Source organism: Coregonus lavaretus, assembly GCF_964263955.1.
Source record: "Coregonus lavaretus genome assembly, chromosome: 13".
Taxonomy (NCBI): domain Eukaryota; kingdom Metazoa; phylum Chordata; class Actinopteri; order Salmoniformes; family Salmonidae; genus Coregonus; species Coregonus lavaretus.
This window is the reverse complement of record NC_140000.1, coordinates 33,021,663-33,040,223: the sequence shown is the minus strand read 5'-3', so window position 1 is coordinate 33,040,223 and position 18,561 is coordinate 33,021,663.

The window sequence follows — 18,561 nt, the reverse complement described above, 5'->3', positions numbered from 1 at the left end:
AATTTTAGATTTTAAAATAATTATTGGAGAAACTTTGTGGACTCAGCTGGCTGTAGGTATTTCCTTGGTACTAGTTAATGAATTTTGTGGCAGTTATAGCTTAGAGATGTCTTTAAAAAAGAGCAAGTTGCTCATATACAGTGGCAAGAAAAAGTATGTGAACCCTTTGGAATTAACTGGATTTCTGCATAAATTGGTCATAAGATTTGATCGGATCTTATACAGTCACAACAATAGACAGACACAGTCTGCTTAAACTAATAACACAAAAACAATTATACGTTTTCATGTCTTTATTGAACACACCGTGTAAACATTCACAGTGCAGGGTGGAAAAGGTATGTGAACCCTTGGATTTAATAACTGGTTGACCCTCCTTTGGCAGCAATAACCTCAACCAAACGTTTTCTGTAGATGCGGATCAGACCTGCACAACGGTCAGGAGGAATTTTGGACCATTCCTCTTTACAAAACTGTTTCAGTTCAGCAATATTCTTGGGATGTCTGGTGTGAACCGCTTTCTTGAGGTCATGCCACAGCATCTCAAATCGGGTTGAGGTCAGGACTCTGACTGGGCCAATCCAGAAGCCATATTTTCTTCTGTTGAAGCCATTCTGTTGTTGATTTACTTCTGTGTTTTTGGTCGTTGTCCTGTTGCATCACCCAACTTCTGTTGAGCTTCAATTGGCGGACAGATAGCCTTACATTCTCCTGCAAAATATCTTGATAAACTTGGGAATGAATTTTTCCGTCGATGATAGCAAGCTGTCCAGGCCCTGAGGCAGCAAAGCAGCCCCAAACCATGATGCTCCCTCCACCATACTTTACAGTTGGGATGAAGTTTTGATGGTGGTGTGCTGTGCCCTTTTTTCTCCACACATAGTGTTGTGTGTTCATTCCTTCCAAACAACACAACTTTAGTTTCATCTGTCCACAGAATATTTTGCCAGTAGCACTGTGGAATATCCAGGTGCTCTTTTGTGAACTTCAGACGTGCAGCAATGTTTTTTTTGGACAGCAGTGGCTTCTTCCGTGGTGTCCTCCCATGAACACCATTCTTGTTTAGTGTTTTACGTATCGTAGACTCGTCAACAGAGATGTTAGCATGTTCCAGAGATTTTCTGTAAGTCTTTAGCTGACACTATCCTCATTGAGCATTCTGCGCTGTCCTCTTGCAGTCATCTTATAATAATAATAATAATAATAATAATATGCCATTTAGCAGACGCTTTTATCCAAAGCGACTTACAGTCATGCGTGCATACATTTTTTTTTTGTGTATGGGTGGTCCCGGGGATCGAACCCACTACCTTGGCGTTACAAGCGCCGTGCTCTACCAGCTGAGCTACAGAGGACCACATCTTTGCAGGACGACAACCCCTAGGGAGAGTAGCAACAGTGCTGAACTTTCTCCATTTATAGACAATTTGTCTTACCGTGGACTGATGAACATCAAGGCTTTTAAAGATACAATTGTCACCCTTTCTAGCTTTATGCAAGTCAACAATTCTTAATATTAGGTCTTCTGAGATCTCTTTTGTTCGAGGCATGGTTCACATCAGGCAATGCTTCTTGTGAATAGCAAACTCAAATTTTGTGAGTGTTTTTTTTATAGGGCAGGGCAGCTCTAACCAACATCTCCAATCTCGTCTCATTGATTGGACTCCAGGTTAGCTGACTCCTGACTCCAATTAGCTTTTGGAGAAGTCATTAGCCTAGGGGTTCACATACTTTTTCCAACCTATACTGTGAATGTTTAAATGATGTATTCAATATAGACAAGAAAAATACAATACTTTGTGTTATTAGTTTAAGCGCACTGTTTGTCTATTGTTGTGACTTAGATCGGATCACATTTTATGACCAATTTATGCAGAAATCCAGGTAATTCCAAAGGGTTCACATACTTTTTCTTGCCACTGTACACAGTTTGCGTCCTTCTACACCACGGCGGTCAGGGACATATTTTAGGACTTTCCAGAGGGCCCGCAACACATCAACCTACTGAGTTTTCTGGCTTTTCATGGCACTTACTGTAAGCATAAAAATAGAAGAAAATAAATTAATGATTGGCATAATGTGGGCATGCAGGACATGACAGAACAGTAACGCACAGTAAAATATATTTAACAGTCAGAATCGACTAAAAGTCGTAGCAAAGGCATGTTTGCTCCTCTGTCCCTTCATATTGAAGTGGCACATTAATTCATTGGTCATCAATCTGAAACATTCAAAACCAGACAGAAGTTGGATAATGACCATTTTTAACTAATCTCTAAATGGTAAAGTTTTGCTTAATCCTAATACATGTTGTGATATTCAAACAACCTTTTATAAACACACACTCCATAATCCTGAGGACATTGTCCCTGACAGAGGTTCCCCCAATTGAGGACAGCTTGGCAGTCAGGGCCGTCACCAGAGTTTCATAACATTCGGGGCTCAGTCCTGAAGACCAGGGGCTGAGGGGTTTGTGGGTTTGAGAAAAAACGAGCGTTTTCTAAAATCATTTCCTGCAATTCTACGTCAGTTTACATGACTGGAGACGTTACAATAATATTTTTTTATACCACACAAATGATGAAAATGACAAGCTACTCTGACATTTACATACTGAGATCAATAAATTGAACGACCATGTCTTAACATTTACATTTTACATTTACATTTAGCAGACGCTCTTATCCAGAGCGACTTACAGGAGCAATTAGGGTTAAGTGCCTTGCTTAAATGCAGCCAATAGCATAGCCCAATGAAAATAGTTGATACACAGATCTTACGCCTACAATATGAGGAGGAAATTATAGTCCATCAACTTTTCAGTGGCACTCACCTATTCAAACAGATTTTCCCGCAAATGTATTTTGAAATATTGCGAAATACCTACTAGCTGCTGCCTGCTGTTCATTGACAGCCACAACTCAACAATCAGCTCTTTTATATTTGCCGCGCGGGATGCCCAATTGCGGGATTCCTGATTCAAAGCACTTGACAGTCGACCATTAGGGTCAGGTTTCGTTTGGGAAGTTACAGCACCAGTCACGATGATCATGCAGGAGACCCATAGGGAGCAAGTCACCTTCTATATTATTGAGTCCCCTGATTTCCCTGTTGTGTTGGGTCTTCCCTGGCTCGCACTACACAACCCCACCTTTTCATGGCCGCAGAGGGTTCTCACGGGGTGGTCACGAGAGTGTCAGGGTAGGTGTCTAGCTGTTTCCATTGGTGCAACCGCAGTGGAAAGTCCAGACACTACCTCCACCGTGCGCATTCCCCCTGAGTACCTCGATTTGGCGCACGCGTTCTCCAAAATGCAGGCGACCAAATTACCACCCCATCGGGCGGGGGATTGCGCGATAAACCTCCCGGTAGACGCTGTGCCTCCCAGGAGTTATGTATATCCCCTGTCGCAGGCTGAAACAGAGGATATGGAGACATACGTCTCAGAGTCCCTGCGCCAGGAGTTCATACGTCCCTCCACTTCGCCCGCCTCCTCAAGTTTCTTTTTCGTGAAGAAGAAAGACGGAGGTCTGCGCCATTGCATTGATTACCGGGCACTTAATCAAACTACCATTCGCTATAGCTACCCTCTACCCCTCATCTCCTCTGTTATTGAATCAATGCATGGGGCGCGCTTCTTCACGAAATTAGATCTCCGATGTGCGTACAACCTGGTGTTTGTTCGGGAAGGGAACGAGTGGAAGACAGCATTCAGTACAACCACGGGGCATTATGAATACGTGGTGATGCCGTACGGGTTGATGAATGCTCCATCAGTCTTTCAGTCCTTTGTGAACTAGGTGTTTCGGGTCATGCTGGGTCGCGGTGTGGTTGTCTACATCTATGACATTCTTGTGTATTCCGCTACGCGCACCGAGCATGTGTCCCTGGTACGCAAAGTGCTGGGCTGACTGTTGGAGAATGCCAAGGCAGAAAAGTGTCTGTTCTTCCAACCTCGGATACCACATCACCACCTCAGGTGTGGAGATGGAGGGAGACCGCATTTCAGCCATGTGTAATTGGCCGACTCCAACCACGGTTAAGGAGGCTTTGCCAACTACTATCAGAAGTTTATCCTGGTCTTTGGCAAGGTCGCTGCTCCTATTACCTCCCTGTTGAAGGGTAGGCTGTCCCGGCTCCGCCCATCTGCTGAGGCTGACAGGGCCTTCAGTAACCTGAGGGCTCTGTTCACCTCAGCTCCGGTACTGGCCCATCCCGATCCATCACTACCATTCGTAGTGGAGGTGGATGCGTCCGAGGTAGGGTTAGGCGCTGTCCTGTCCCAACACTCAGGCACGCCACCCAAGCTCCGCCCCTGTGCCTTTTTCTCAAAGAAGCTCAGCCCGGCGGAGCAGAACTACGACGTTGGTGATCGGGAGCCGTTGGCTGTTGTCCGAGCTTTGACCGTGTGGAGTCATTGGCTCAAAGGGGTGAAACACCCTTACCTCGTCTGGACGGACCACCATAACCTGGAGTACATCCGGTCAGCGAGGAGACTGAACCCTTGCCAGGCCAGGTGGGACTTGTTCTTCACCCGGTTTGATTTCATGCTATCATACAGACCAGGCACAAAGAACGTGAAGGCAGACGCACTGTCACGGCTGTACGACACAGAGGAGAGGCCCATAGATAACACCCCCATACTCCCGGGCTCCTGCATTGTGGCACCGGTAGTGTGAGCGGTGGACGCGGACATAGAGCGGGCGTTATGCACAGAGCCATCTTCACCTTAGTGCCCAGCTGGGCCGCGGAATGTGCCGTCTCTTGTCCGTGATTGTCTTATCTATTGGGCACACATGTCCCCCTCCTCTGGTCACCCAGGAATCGGCCTCTGGTCACCCAGGAATCGGCCGTACAATGCGCTGCCTGACCGGGAAGTACTGGTGGCCTACCTTGGCTAAGGACGTGAGGGTATACAGTGGGGAGAACAAGTATTTGATACACTGCCGATTTTGCAGGTTTTCCTACTTACAAAGCATGTAGAGGACTGTCATTTTTATCATAGGTACACTTCAACTGTGAGAGACGGAATCTAAAACAAAAATCCAGAAAATCACATTGTATGATTTTTAAGTAATTAGTTTGCATTTTATTGCATTACATAATTATTTGATACATCAGAAAAGCAGAACTTAATATTTGGTACAGAAACCTTTGTTTGCAATTACAGAGATCATACATTTCCTGTAGGTCTTAACCAGGTTTGCACACACTGCAGCAGGGATTTTGGCCCACTCCTCCATACAGACCTTCTCCAGATCCTTCAGGTTTCGGGACTGTCGCTGGGCAATACGGACTTTCAGCTCCCTCCAAAGATTTTCTATTGGGTTCAGGTCTGGAGACTGGCTAGGCCACTCCAGGACCTTGAGATGCTTCTTACGGAGCCAATCCTTAGTTGCCCTGGCTGTGTGTTTCATGTCGTTGTCATGCTGGAAGACCCAGCCACGACCCATCTTCAATGCTCTTACTGAGGGAAGGAGGTTGTTGGCCAAGATCTCGCGATACATGGCCCCATCCATCCTCCCCTCAATACGGTGCAGTCGTCATGTCCCCTTTGCAGAAAAGCATCCCCAAAGAATGATGTTTCCACCTCCATGCTTCACGGTTGGGATGGTGTTCTTGGGGTTGTACTCATCCTTCTTCTTCCTCCAAACACGGCGAGTGGAGTTTAGACCAAAAAGCTCTATTTTTGTCTCATCAGACCACATGACCTTCTCCCATTCCTCCTCTGGATCATCCAGATGACAGGCAAACTTCAGACAGGCCTGGACATGCGCTGGCTTGAGCAGGGGGACCTTGCGTGCGCTGCAGGATTTTAATCCATGACGGCGTAGTGTGTTACTAATGGTTTTCTTTGAGACTGTGGTCCCAGCTCTCTTCAGGTCATTGACCAGGTCCTGCCATGTAGTTCTGGGCTGATCCCTCACCTTCCTCATGATCATTGATGCCTCACGAGGTGAGATCTTGCATGGAGCCCCAGACCGAGGGTGATTGACTGTCATCTTGAACTTCTTCCATTTTCTAATAATTGCCCAAACAGTTGTAGCCTTCTCACCAAGCTGCTTGCCTATTGTCCTGTAGCCCATCCCAGCCTTGTGCAGGTCTACAATTTTATCCCTGATGTCCTTACACAGCTCTCTGGTCTTGGCCATTGTGGAGAGGTTGGAGTCTGTTTGATTGAGTGTGTGGACAGGTGTCTTTTATACAGGTAACAAGTTCAAACATGTGCAGTTAATACAGGTAATGAGTGGAGAACAGGAGGGCTTCTTAAAGAAAAACTAACAGGTCTGTGAGAGCCGGAAGTCTTACTGGTTGGTAGGTGATCAAATACTTATGTCATGCAATAAAATGCAAATGACTTACTTAAAAATCATACAATGTGATTTTCTGGATTTTTGTTTTAGATTCTCTCACAGTTGAAGTGTACCTATGATAAAAATGACAGACCTCTACATGCTTTGTAAGTAGGAAAACCTGCAAAATCAGCAGTGTATCAAATACTTGTTCTCCCCACTGTATGTCTCCTCCTGCTCGGTATGCACCCAGAGTAAGTTACCTAGGAACCTCCCAGCGGGTAAGTTACATCCCTTGCCAGTTCCACAACGGCAATGGTCCCACTTGTCCATTGACTTCCTCACGGATCTTCCCCTCTCTCAGGGTAACACCACCGTCCTGGTCGCTGTTGACCGCTTTTCTAAAGCCTGCCGCCTCCTTCCTCTGCCCGGTCTCCCCAAAGCCCTGCAAACTGCGGAAGCCCTGTTTACTCACGTCTTTCAGCACTACGGGGTGCCAGAGGACATAGTCCCTGACCAGGGTCCCCAGTTTACTTCCAGGGTCTGGAAGGCGTTCATGGAACGTCTGGGGGTCTTGGTCAGCCTGACCTCTGGGTTCCACCCGAGTCTAATGGTCAGGTGGAACGGGTGAATCAGGATGTGGGTAGGTTCCTGTGGTCCTACTGCCAGGACCGGCCGGGGGAGTGGTCTGCGTTCTTGCCATGGTCCGAATATGCCCAGAACTCTCTCTGCCACTCCTCCACTAACCTATCTCCCTTTCAATGTGTTTTAGGTTATCAGCCGGTTCTGGCACCGTGGCATCAGAGGCAGACCGAAGCTCCTGCGGTGGATGACTGGTTTCGGTGCGCGGAGGAGACGTGGAACGCTGCCCACATCCACCTCCAGTGTGCCGTGCGTCGCCAGAAGGCCAACGTTGACCGCCACTGTAGTGAGGCCCCGGTCTTTGTAGCGGGTGATCGGGTCTGGCTCTCGACCCTCCACCTGCCCCTCCACCTGTCCCGGTGAGGGATGTCCTCAATCCCTCCCTTTTGCGGGATTTCCACCGTCACCATCCGGCTCGCCCTGCTCCGCGTCCTCCTAGCGGTCCCCGAGGCCGGTGTCGGCGCGCTGCTGGAGCTACTGTCACGACTTCCTCCGAAGCTGCCCGCTCTCCTTGTTCGGGCAGGCTTCGGCGTTCGTCGTCACCGGCCTTCTAGACACTGCCGCTCCTCATCTCATCATTCTATTTGTTTTGTCTTGTTTATTACACACACCTGGTTCATATCCCCTCATTAGTACCTGTATAAGTGTTCCCTCTGCCCCCCTGTCTTTGTGTGTTTATTGTGGAGATTACCATAGCTCGGTGGAGCTATATTGTTTTTGTATCGCCGGGATATTCACCCGTGTGCCTTGTTGTTCTCCAGTGCGCCGTATTTCCGCACTAGAGTGTTTTACGCATTGCTGCGTACCGCTGTTCTTAATGAATGAACCATTTATTCTGTGATTTACCCTCCTGCGCCTGACTCCTTCGAAATCAACCGACGCCACACCCCTTGACCTTTTCCACATTTTGTTACGTTACAGCCTTATTCTAAAATGGATTACATTTTAAAATGTCCTCAAACAATACCCCATAATGACTAAGCAAAAACTGGTTTGTAGAAATGTTTGCAAATTTATTAACAATTAAAAACAGAATACCTTATTGACATAAGTATTCAGACCATTTGCCATAAGACTCGAAATTGGGCTCAGGTGCATCCTGTTTCCATTGTTAATCTTTGAGATGTTTCTACAACTTGATTGGTAAATTCAATTGATTGGACATGATTTGGAAAGGCACACACCTGTCTGTATAAGGTCCCACAGTTGACAGTGCATGTCAGAGCAAAAACCAAGCCATGAGGGAATTGTCCGAAGAGCTCCGAGACAGCATTGTGTCGAGGCACAGATCTGGGGAAGGGTACACAGTGGCTTCCATCATTCTTCAATGGAAGAAGTTTGGAACCACCAAGACTCTTACTAGAGCTGACACACCTACTAATTCCAGGGTTTTTCTTTATTTTTACTATTTTCTACATTTAGAATAATAGTGAAGACATCAAAACTATGAATTAACACATAATAACACAAAATATATTTTATATTTGAGATTCTTCAAATAGCCACCCTTTGCCATGATGACAGCTTTGCACACTCTTGGCATTCTCTCAACCAGCTTCACCTGGTATTTCTGAGGTTGGTAACTCTAATGAATTTATCCTCTGCAGCAGAGATAACTCTGGGTCTTCCATTCCTGTGGCGGTCCTCATGAGAGCCAGTTTCATCATAGCGCTTGATGGTTTTTGCGACTGCACTTCCGAAGTTCTTGAAATGTTCCGTATTGACTGACCTTCATGTCTTAAAGTAATGATGGACTGTCGTTTCTCTTTGCTTATTTGAGCTGTTCTTGCCATAATATGGACTTGGGTCTTTTACCAAATAGGGCTATCTTCTGTATACCCCCCTACCTTGTCACAACACAACTGATTGGCTCAAACGCATTAAGAAGGAAAGAAATTCCACAACTTAACTTTTAAGAAGGCACACCTGTTAATTGAAATGCCTTCGAGGTGACTACCTCATGAAGCTGGTTGAGAGAATGCCAAGAGTGTGCAAAGCTGTCATCAAGGCAAAGGGTGGTTATTTGAAGAATCTCAAATATAAAATATATTTTCATTTGTTTAACACTTTTTTGGTTACTACATCATTCCATTATGTGTTATTTCATAGTTTTGATGTCTTATCTATTATTCTACAATGTAAAAAATAGTAAAAATAAAGAAAAACCCTTTAATCAGTAGGTGTGTCCAAACTTTTGACTGGTACTGTATGTAAGGATATTTCTTTTATTTTTATTTTAATACATTTGCAAAAATGTCTAAAAACATGTTTTTGCTTCGTCATTATGTGGTATTGTGTGTAGATTGATGAGGGGAAAAAAATTATTTAATCAATTTTGGAATAAGGCTGTAACATAACAAAATGTGGAAAAGGTTAAGGGGTCTGAATACTTTCCGAATGCACTGTAACTTGTGCCGAACACACTAAGATGTTTCAGATGCCAAGCTTATGGTCATGTTGTAGGAGGGAGATTAGCAGATGTGAGAAGTGTGCAGGAGGGCATGGGACAAAATAATGTGTAGTATCGGTTGAAAAAACTGTGTGTCAATTGTGGGGGTGCCCATGTAGCTGGGGATCAGAAGTGCCTGGTGCGAGAGAGACAGGTTGAGGTAGTAGAACAGAAGGTGTCGTATGGTGAGGCCGTGAAGAGAGTAGAGGATGATTGGTCAAGGGTGAGTAGTAGGCCTAGGCCAATACAGAGTGATACGAATTTGTTCTTCAGTAAGGTTGGCTTCTTAGCATTCATTACCATGGTTATCAGCTGTACCACAGAAATGGAACGCAAATCACAGAAAATAGATGAAGTGGTGGTAGCTGCAGAGAAGTACTTGGGTGTACAAGGTTTTACTGCAGAAGAGTTACGAGGTGTGTTGAACGAAAGAGTCCCTTTCTCCCAGTCCGTTGGCCTATTGTAGGATCAGTTATGGTCAAAGTAGTGGAATGGAATGGGGTGGTGATTTTTATTAAATAGTGGTATGTACGTGTAGGGTTAGTTGGTTGTGCAGTGTTTTCCTTTTCCCCTTCCTTTTATATTGTTTTATCACAAAATGTAATGTGATTGACCACACACTACCGCACAGTAGGTGGCGGTATGCACAAACAAATGTGCGAACGCCATGATAACAAAGATTAAGAAGTACACAAGGCTTTGCATTTAGGCCAAAAAGTGTATTCCTTTGCTGCATTGTTTTTGTATATTATTTTAGTGCCTTGTTGCATACTTATACATGTTTAGGAATATTTTTATTCTGCATATTTTATTTTATTTAAGTCAGTGTTGTGGAGTCACTACAATGTTGTTGATCCATCCTCAGTTTTCTCCCATCACAGCCATTAAACTCTAGCTGTTTAAAAATCACCAATGGTCTCATGGTGACATCCCTAAGTAGTTTCCTTCCTGTCCTGCAGCTCAGTTCAGAAGGGGGCCGCATCTTTGATGTGTCTGGGTGGTTTAATACATCATCCACAGCGTAATTATTAACTTGACCATGCATGAAGATATTTTAAATATCTGATTTGTTATTGTTACCCATGTACCAATCACTGCCCTTCTTTATGAGGCTTTCAAAAAGCTCCTTTGTCTTTGTAGTTGAATCTGTGCTTGACATTCAATTCTTGACTGAGGGACCTTACAGATGTTGTATGTTTGGGGGACAGAGAAAGGGGTAGTCATTAAAAAATAATGTCAACCCCTATTATTTCACACAGAGTGAGTCTATCTAACGTGTGTGATTTTTTAAGGCAAAATGTGACTTCTGAACAAATTTAGGCTTGCCTAAACAGAGGGGGTGAATACTTATGCAATGACTATACTTTAGTTATTTAATGTGTATTAATTTGTAGATTTTTCTTTTCACTTTGACATTATGGAGTATTTTGTGTAGATCAATGACAAGAAAATGCAATTAAATCTATTTCAATCCCCATTTGTAACTCACATTTTATTTTGTTTGTTCAAGGGGGTGTAGACTTTCTATAGGCACTGTATGTATATATACTGTATATAAAGTTTGGACACACCTACTCATTCCAGTTTTTTTTTTAATTCTTACTATTTTCTACATTATAGAATAATAGTGAAGACATCAAAACTATGAAATAACACATATGGAATCATGTAGTAACTAAAAAAGTGTTAAACAAATCAAAACGTATTATATTTTTCAGATTCTTCAAAGTAACCACCCTTTGCCTTGATGACAGATTTGCACACGCTTGAAATTCTCTCAACCAGCTTCATGAGGTAGTCACCTGGAATGCATTTCGCGAAAACCATCAAGCGCTATGATGAAACTGGCTCTCATGAGGACCGCCACTGTCACGCCCTGGCTCTGGGGACACTGTTATGTTGAGCCAGGGTGTGTAGATTTCTGTGTTGTAGTTCTAGGTGTTTCATTTCTATGTTGGCCAGTGTGGTTCTCAATCAGAGGCAACGAGTGTCAGCTGTGGCTGGTTGTCTCTGATTGGGAACCACATTTAAACAGGCTGTTTTCCCACAGTAGTTGTGGGATCTTGTTTCTAGTTGGTTTGTGTTAGACCGTGAACTGTCACGTTATCGTTTTGTTGTTTTGGTCGTGTATCGCTAAATAAAGAGTATGTTTGCCTGCAACGCTGCGCCTTGGTCCTCCTCTCTTACCGACGATCGTGACAGCCACAGGAATGGAAGACCCAGAGTTACCTCTGCTGCAGAGGATAAATTCATTTGAGTTAACTGCACCTCAGATTGCAGCCCAAATAAATGCTTCACAGAGTTCAAGTAACAGACACATCTCAACATCAACTGTTCAGAGGAGTCTGCGTGAATCAGGCCAACATGGTCAAATTGCTGCAAAGAAACCACTACTAAAGGACACCAATAATAATAATAAGAAACTTGCTTGGGCCAAGAAACACGAGCAATGGACATTAGACCGGTGGAAATCTGTCCTTTGATCTGATGAGTCCAAATTTGAGATTTTTGGTTCCATCTGTCTTTGTGAGACGCAGAGTAGGTGAACGGATGATCTCCACATGTGTGGTTCCCACCGTGAGTGGCGCAGCGGTCTAAGGCACTGCATCCCAGTGCTTGAGGGGTCACTACAGACCCTCTGGTTCGATTCCAGGCTGTATCACAACCGGCCGTGATTGGGAGTCCCATAGGGCAGCGCACAATTGGCCCAGCGTCGTCCGGGTTTGGCCGGTGTAGGCCAGCATTGTAAATAAGAATTTATTCTTAACTGACTTGCCTAGTTAAATAAAGGTTAAATACCGAGGGTGATTGTCCGACATCTTGAACTTCTTCCATTTTCTAATCATTGCGCCAACAGTTGTTGCCTTCTCACCAAGCTGCTTGCCTATTGTCCTGTAGCCCATCCCAGCCTTGTGCAGGTCTACAATTTTATCCCTGATGTCCTTACACAGTTCTCTGGTCTTGGCCATTGTGGAGAGGTTGGAGTCTGTTTGATTGAGTGTATGGACAGGTGTCTTTTATACAGGTAACGAGTTCAAACAGGTGCAGTTAATACAGGTAATGAGTGGAGAACAGGAGGGCTTCTTAAAGAAAAACTAACAGGTCTGTGAGAGCCGGAATTCTTACTGGATGGTAGGTGATCAAATACTTATGTCATGCAATAAAATGCAAATTAATTACTTAAAAATCATACAATGTGATTTTCTGGATTTTGTTTTAGATTCCGTCTCTCACAGTTGAAGTGTACCTATGAAAAAAATTACAGACCTCTACATGCTTTGTAAGTAGGAAAACCTGCAAAATCGTCAGTGTATCAAACACTTGTTCTCCCCACTGTATACACCTGCTCTGAAAGGCCCCGGAGTCTGCAACAACACTAAGCAAGGGGCACCACCAAGCAAGCGGCACCATGAAGACCAAGGACCTCTCCAAACAGGTCAGGGACAAAGTTGCGGAGAAGTACAGATCAGGGTTGGGTTATAAAAAAATATCCGAAATCTCGAACATCCCACGGAGCACCATTAAATCCATTATTAAAAAATTGAAAGAATATGGCACCACAACAAACCTGCCAAGAGAGGGCCGCCCACCAAAACTCACAGACCAGGCAAGGACGGCATTAATCAGAGAGGCAACAAAGAGACCAAAGATAATCCTGAAGGAGCTGCAAAGCTCCACAGTGGAGATTGGAGTATCTGTCCATAGGACCACTTTAAGCCGTACACTCCACAGAGCTGGGCTTTACGGAAGAGTGGCCAGAAAAAAGCCATTGCTTACAGAAAAACATAAGCAAACACGTTTGGTGTTTGCCAAAAGGCATGTGGCAGACTCCCCAAACATATGTAAGAAGGTACTCTGGTCAGATGAGACTAAAATTGAGCTTTCTGGCCATCAAGGAAAACGCTATGTCTGGCGCAAACCCAACACCTCTCATCACCCCGAGAACACCATCCCCACAGTGAAGCATGGTGCTGGCAGCATCATGCTGTGGGGATGTTTTTCATCGGCAGGGACTGGGAAACTGGTTAGAATTGAAGGAATGATGGATGGCACTAAATACAGGGAAATTCTTGAGGGAAACCTGTTTAAGTCTTCCAGAGATTTGAGACTGGGACGAAGGTTCACCTTCCAGCAGGACAATGACCCTAAGCACACTGTTAAAGCAACACTCGAGTTGTTTAAGTGGAAACATTTAATTGTCTTGGAATGGCCTAGTCAAAGCCCAGACCTCAATCCAATTGAGTATCTGTGGTATGACTTTAAAATTGCTGTACACCAGTGAATATCCCGGCGATAAAAGTAACATAATGCTCAACATGGAACAATAACACACAAAGACATGGGGGAGCAGATGGAATAATTATACAGAGACTGATGAGGGGATATGTACCAGGTGTGTGTGCAAACAAGACACAACCAATGGAATGATGAAAAAAGGAGCGGCAGTGGCTAGAAGGCCGGTGACGACGAACGCCGAAGCCTGCCCGAACAAGGAAATGAGGCAGCTTTGGAGGGAGTCGTGACAGTACCCCCCCTTTGACGCGCAGCTCCAGCAGCGTGCCAACACCGGCCCCGGGGACGGCCAGGAGGACACGGAGCAGGGCGATCCGGATGGCGACGGTGGAAGTCCCGCAACAGGGAGGGATCGAGGACATCCTTCACCGGGACCTAGCACCGCTCCTCCGGACCGTACCCCTCCCACTCCACAAGGTACTAAAGACCCCCCGCCCGACGCCTCGAATCCAGGATGGAACGGACGGAGTACGCCGGGGCCCCCTCAATGTCCAGAGGGACCTCCTGCATCTCAGACTCCTGGAGATGACCAGCCACCACCAGACTGAGGAGAGACACGTGAAACGAGGGGTTAATACAGTAATCAGGAGGGAGTAGCAACCTATATGTAACCTTGTTCACTCTCCTCAGGACTTTGAACGGCCCCACAAACCGCGGGTACAGCTTCCGGCAGGGCAGGCAGAGGGGCAGGTTCCGGGTTGAGAGCCAGACCCGATCACCCGGTACAAAGACCGGGACCTCACTGCAGTGGTGGTCAGCGTTGGACTTCTGGCGACGCAAGGCGCGCTGGAGGTGGACGTGGGCGGCGTTCCATGTCTCCTCCAAATGCCGAAACCAGTCGTCCACCGCAGGAGCTTCGGTCTGGCTCTGATGCCACGGTGCCAGGACCGGCTGATACCCTAAAACACATTGAAATTGTGACATGTTAGTGGAGAGTTCTGGGCATATTCGGCCCATGGCAAGAACACCGACCACTCCCCCAGGCCGGTCCTGGCAGTAGGACCGCAGAAACCTACCCAGATCCTGATTCACCCGTTCCACATGCCCATTACATTCAGGGTGAAACCCAGAGGTCAGGCTGACCAAGACCCCCAGACGTTCCATGAACGGCTTCCAGACTCTAGACATAAACTGGGGACCCCGGTCAGACACTATGTCCTCTGGCACCCCGTAGTGCCGGAAGACATGAGTAAACAGGGCTTCCGCAGTTTGCAGGACCGTGGGGAGACCGGGCAGAGGAAGGAGGCGACAAGCTTTAGAAAAGCGGTCCACAACGACCAGGATGGTGGTGTTACCCTGAGAGAGGCGAAGATCAGTTAGAAAATGGATCGATAAGTGGGACCATGGCCGTTGAGGAACTGGTAAGGGATGTAACTTACCTGCTGGAAGGTGCCTAGGTGCCTTACTTTGGGCGCACACTGAGCAGGAGGAGACATACACCCTCACGTCCTCAGCCAAGGTAGGCCACCAGTACTTCCCGGTAAGGCAGCGCACTGTCTTTCCGATGCCTGGGTGACCAGAGGAGGGGGACGTGTGTGCCCAATAGATAAGACGATCACGGACACTAGACGGCACGTACCGAAGCCCAGCTGGGCACTGAGGTGGAGATGGTTCTGTGTGTAACGCCCGCTCTATGTCTGCGTCCACCGCCCACACCACTGGCGCCACAATGCAGGAGGCCGGGAGTATGGGGGTGTTATCAATGGGCCTCTCCTCTGTGTCGTACAGCCATGACAGTGAATCTGCCTTCACGTTCTTAGTGCCTGGTATATAGGACAGCGTGAAATCAAACCGGGTGAAGAACAAGGCCCACCTGGCCTGCCGAGGGTTCGGCCTCCTCGCTGCCCGGATATTCTCCAGGTTACGGTGGTCAGTCCAGACGAGGATAGGGTGTTTAGCCCCCTCGAGCCAGTTCCTCCATGCTGTCAGGCCTCTGACAAAAGCCAACAGCTCCCGATCACCAACGTCATAGTTCTGCTCCTCCGGGCTGTGTTTCTCAGAGAAGAAGGCACAGGGGTGGATCTTGAGTGGTGTGCCCGAAAGTTGGGATAGGACAGCGCCTACCCCTACTGTCAAAGTCGCGTCAATTCAAATCTGGTATCAGGAACAAAAGAGGTCAACACGACTTCTAAGATATACTAGTTATTTTAATTAATGCAAAAACCTTCAATGGTAAATATGATGTTTCGTATATACGGGCTCTCTGAGATGCCTCGCAGGACACTCCAGAGAACTAACAACATTGTTTTAGAAACAATACCCAAATACTCTGACAGAGAAAGTTTCCCACTTCTCTGCTGGCCAATTAGAGTAGAGGACTGAGTGTGGTTTAAACTTACTCAGCCAATCCATTGATTCAGGGGTTGGTCTCATCTCCTCGGCGCCATTTGTTGCACACTTCAGCCAGGCACAAGATTATCATAACAACCTATCATAGTGAGAAGAGCCAGCTCCCTTAGACATCATTCCTACGTCCAAGGAAGGCTCACAGATCACAAAGAACTAGTATAGTCTAGCATTTGGAGGCAAATCCTTATCTCCCTTTACCCCCTAAAACAGCTCTTCACATCAATCACAGCCTTGCCAGGTGTCACAGCCTACATTAGCCCAGTCAAGAATGCATTCTTTCTAAGTTAGTCATCCCATCAATTTAGGAGAATAATAAATCCCCAATACTACCTCGGACGCGTCCACCTCCACTACGAATGGCAATGAGGGATCGGGATGGGCCAGTACTGGGGCTGAGGTGAACAGAGCCCTCAGGGTACTGAAAGCCCTGTTAGCCTCACTAGACCAGCGGAGCCTGGATGGCCCACCTTTCAACAGAGAGGTGATGGAGGCTGCGACCTTGCCAAAGCTCCAGATAAACCTCTGATAGTAATTGGCAAACCCAATGAAGCGCTGCACCTCCTTAACCGTGGTTGGAGTCGCCAATTACGCACAGTTGAAATGCGGTCTCCCTCCATCTCCACACATGAGGTGTGATGTGGTTTCCGAGGAAGGAGACGGATTGTTGGAAGAACAGACATTTTTCTGCCTTGTCATGCAGGTCATGCTCCAACAGTCGCCCAAGCACTCTGCGAACCAGGGACACATGCTTGGCGCACGTAGCAGAATACACCAGGATGTCGTTGTCACGACATCGGCCGAGGCTGCCTCCGCTCCTTGTTCGGGCAGGCTTCGGCATTCGTCGTCACCGGCTTACTAACCACTGCCGCCCCAATCATCATCACATTTGTCTTGTCAATCACACACACCTGGTTCTAATCCCCTCATTAGTCCGTGTATAAGTGTTCCCTCTGCCCCCTTGTCCTTGTGGGTGATTGTTAGTTGTGAGAGTAGTATAGCTCGGTGAAGCTACTCGTACATTTTGTTGCCAGGTTAGATTTTCCCCTGTGCCTATGTATTATTTGATTCTACCGTTACAGTGTATTTGCCAGGGGTGAGTGTTTCCCCTGTGCCTGTTTCGTTGATCGCTATTTGAGCGCATTTGTGTGTCAACAAAGGAATAAACTCTGTATTGGTGATTACCCTCCTGCGCCTGACTCGATGTAGACCACCACACCGCGACCAAGCATGTCCCGAAACACCTCGTTCACAAAGGACTGGAAGACTGATGGAGCATTCATCAACACATACGGCATCACCAGGTATTCATTATGCCCCGTGGTGGTGCTAAATGCTGTCTTCCATTCGTCCCCTTCCCGGACACCCACCAGGTTGTACGCATTCCTGAGATCTAATTTCGTGAAGAAGCGCGCCCCATGCATTGATTCGATCACAGAGGAAATGAGGGGTAGAGGATAACTATAGCGAATTTTAATTTTATTAAGTGCACGGTAATCAATGCAAGGGCGCAGACCCCCGTCTTTCTTCTTCACAAAAAATAAACTTGAGGAGGCGGGTGAAGTGGAGGGACGTACGAACCCCTGAAGCAGGGACTCGGAGACGTATGTTTCCATAGCCTCCGTTTCGGCCTGCGACAGAGATTTACATGACTCCTGGGTGGCACAGCGTCTAACAAGAGGTTTATCGCGCAATCCCCCGAGCGATGGGCTGGTAATTTGGTCGCCTGCATTTTGGAAAATGCGTCATACTTTGCAAGCCACTGTATATGCATACTGGGGTATAATGTCCAGCTTGAGGCCAATGAAGCTATGGCCTTTGCTCTGGGCTCATTCAACCAAAAATCTAATGAGTATTTCTACAAAGTTCTTAACTTCAAGTACAAACTGCTTCAGGTGAGCTCGCCCGTGTTTCCCCTAAAATTGGGAGTGTATGCTGAGCACACACTTTTTGGTTGTATTGTTATAGAAATTGTGTAAGGTTCTGCTGTTTGTGTTTTCCATTGGTAATGCTGTAATGATAATGGTTGTCAGGGATAGCTGTAGCCTACTGTATGTTGTTGTCTAATGTATGATTGTTACTGAACCAATGAACTTTTTCTTGCCATTAATACAGATTGTGATTGGAAAGGAATTAATCTTGAATGCACGGATCAATTGCAAAAAGGGAGAGGTGCAAAAAGATAGTCCCACTGGCACTGATAAGGCAATGGTAAAAACTAAGGTAAAGTGTTTATCACTGCAAAGATTACTCAGTTATAATAGCACCAGACTAACACAGTAATAGCATATAGGACAACATAAATAACAATAGGTAACACTTTACTTGACACCCAGCATTATAACACGTTATGACACGGTCGTAACCATGTCATAATATGTCATAACTTGTCATAACCTGTCATAATATGGTCATAACACTGTCATGACACATATATTTAGACCTGTTGTGACATATATTGTGTTATTTTATGGCTGGTTATGACACCTACATAAGAGTGTCAAAACCCACAAAACCTACCACAGTAGTTATTTTATG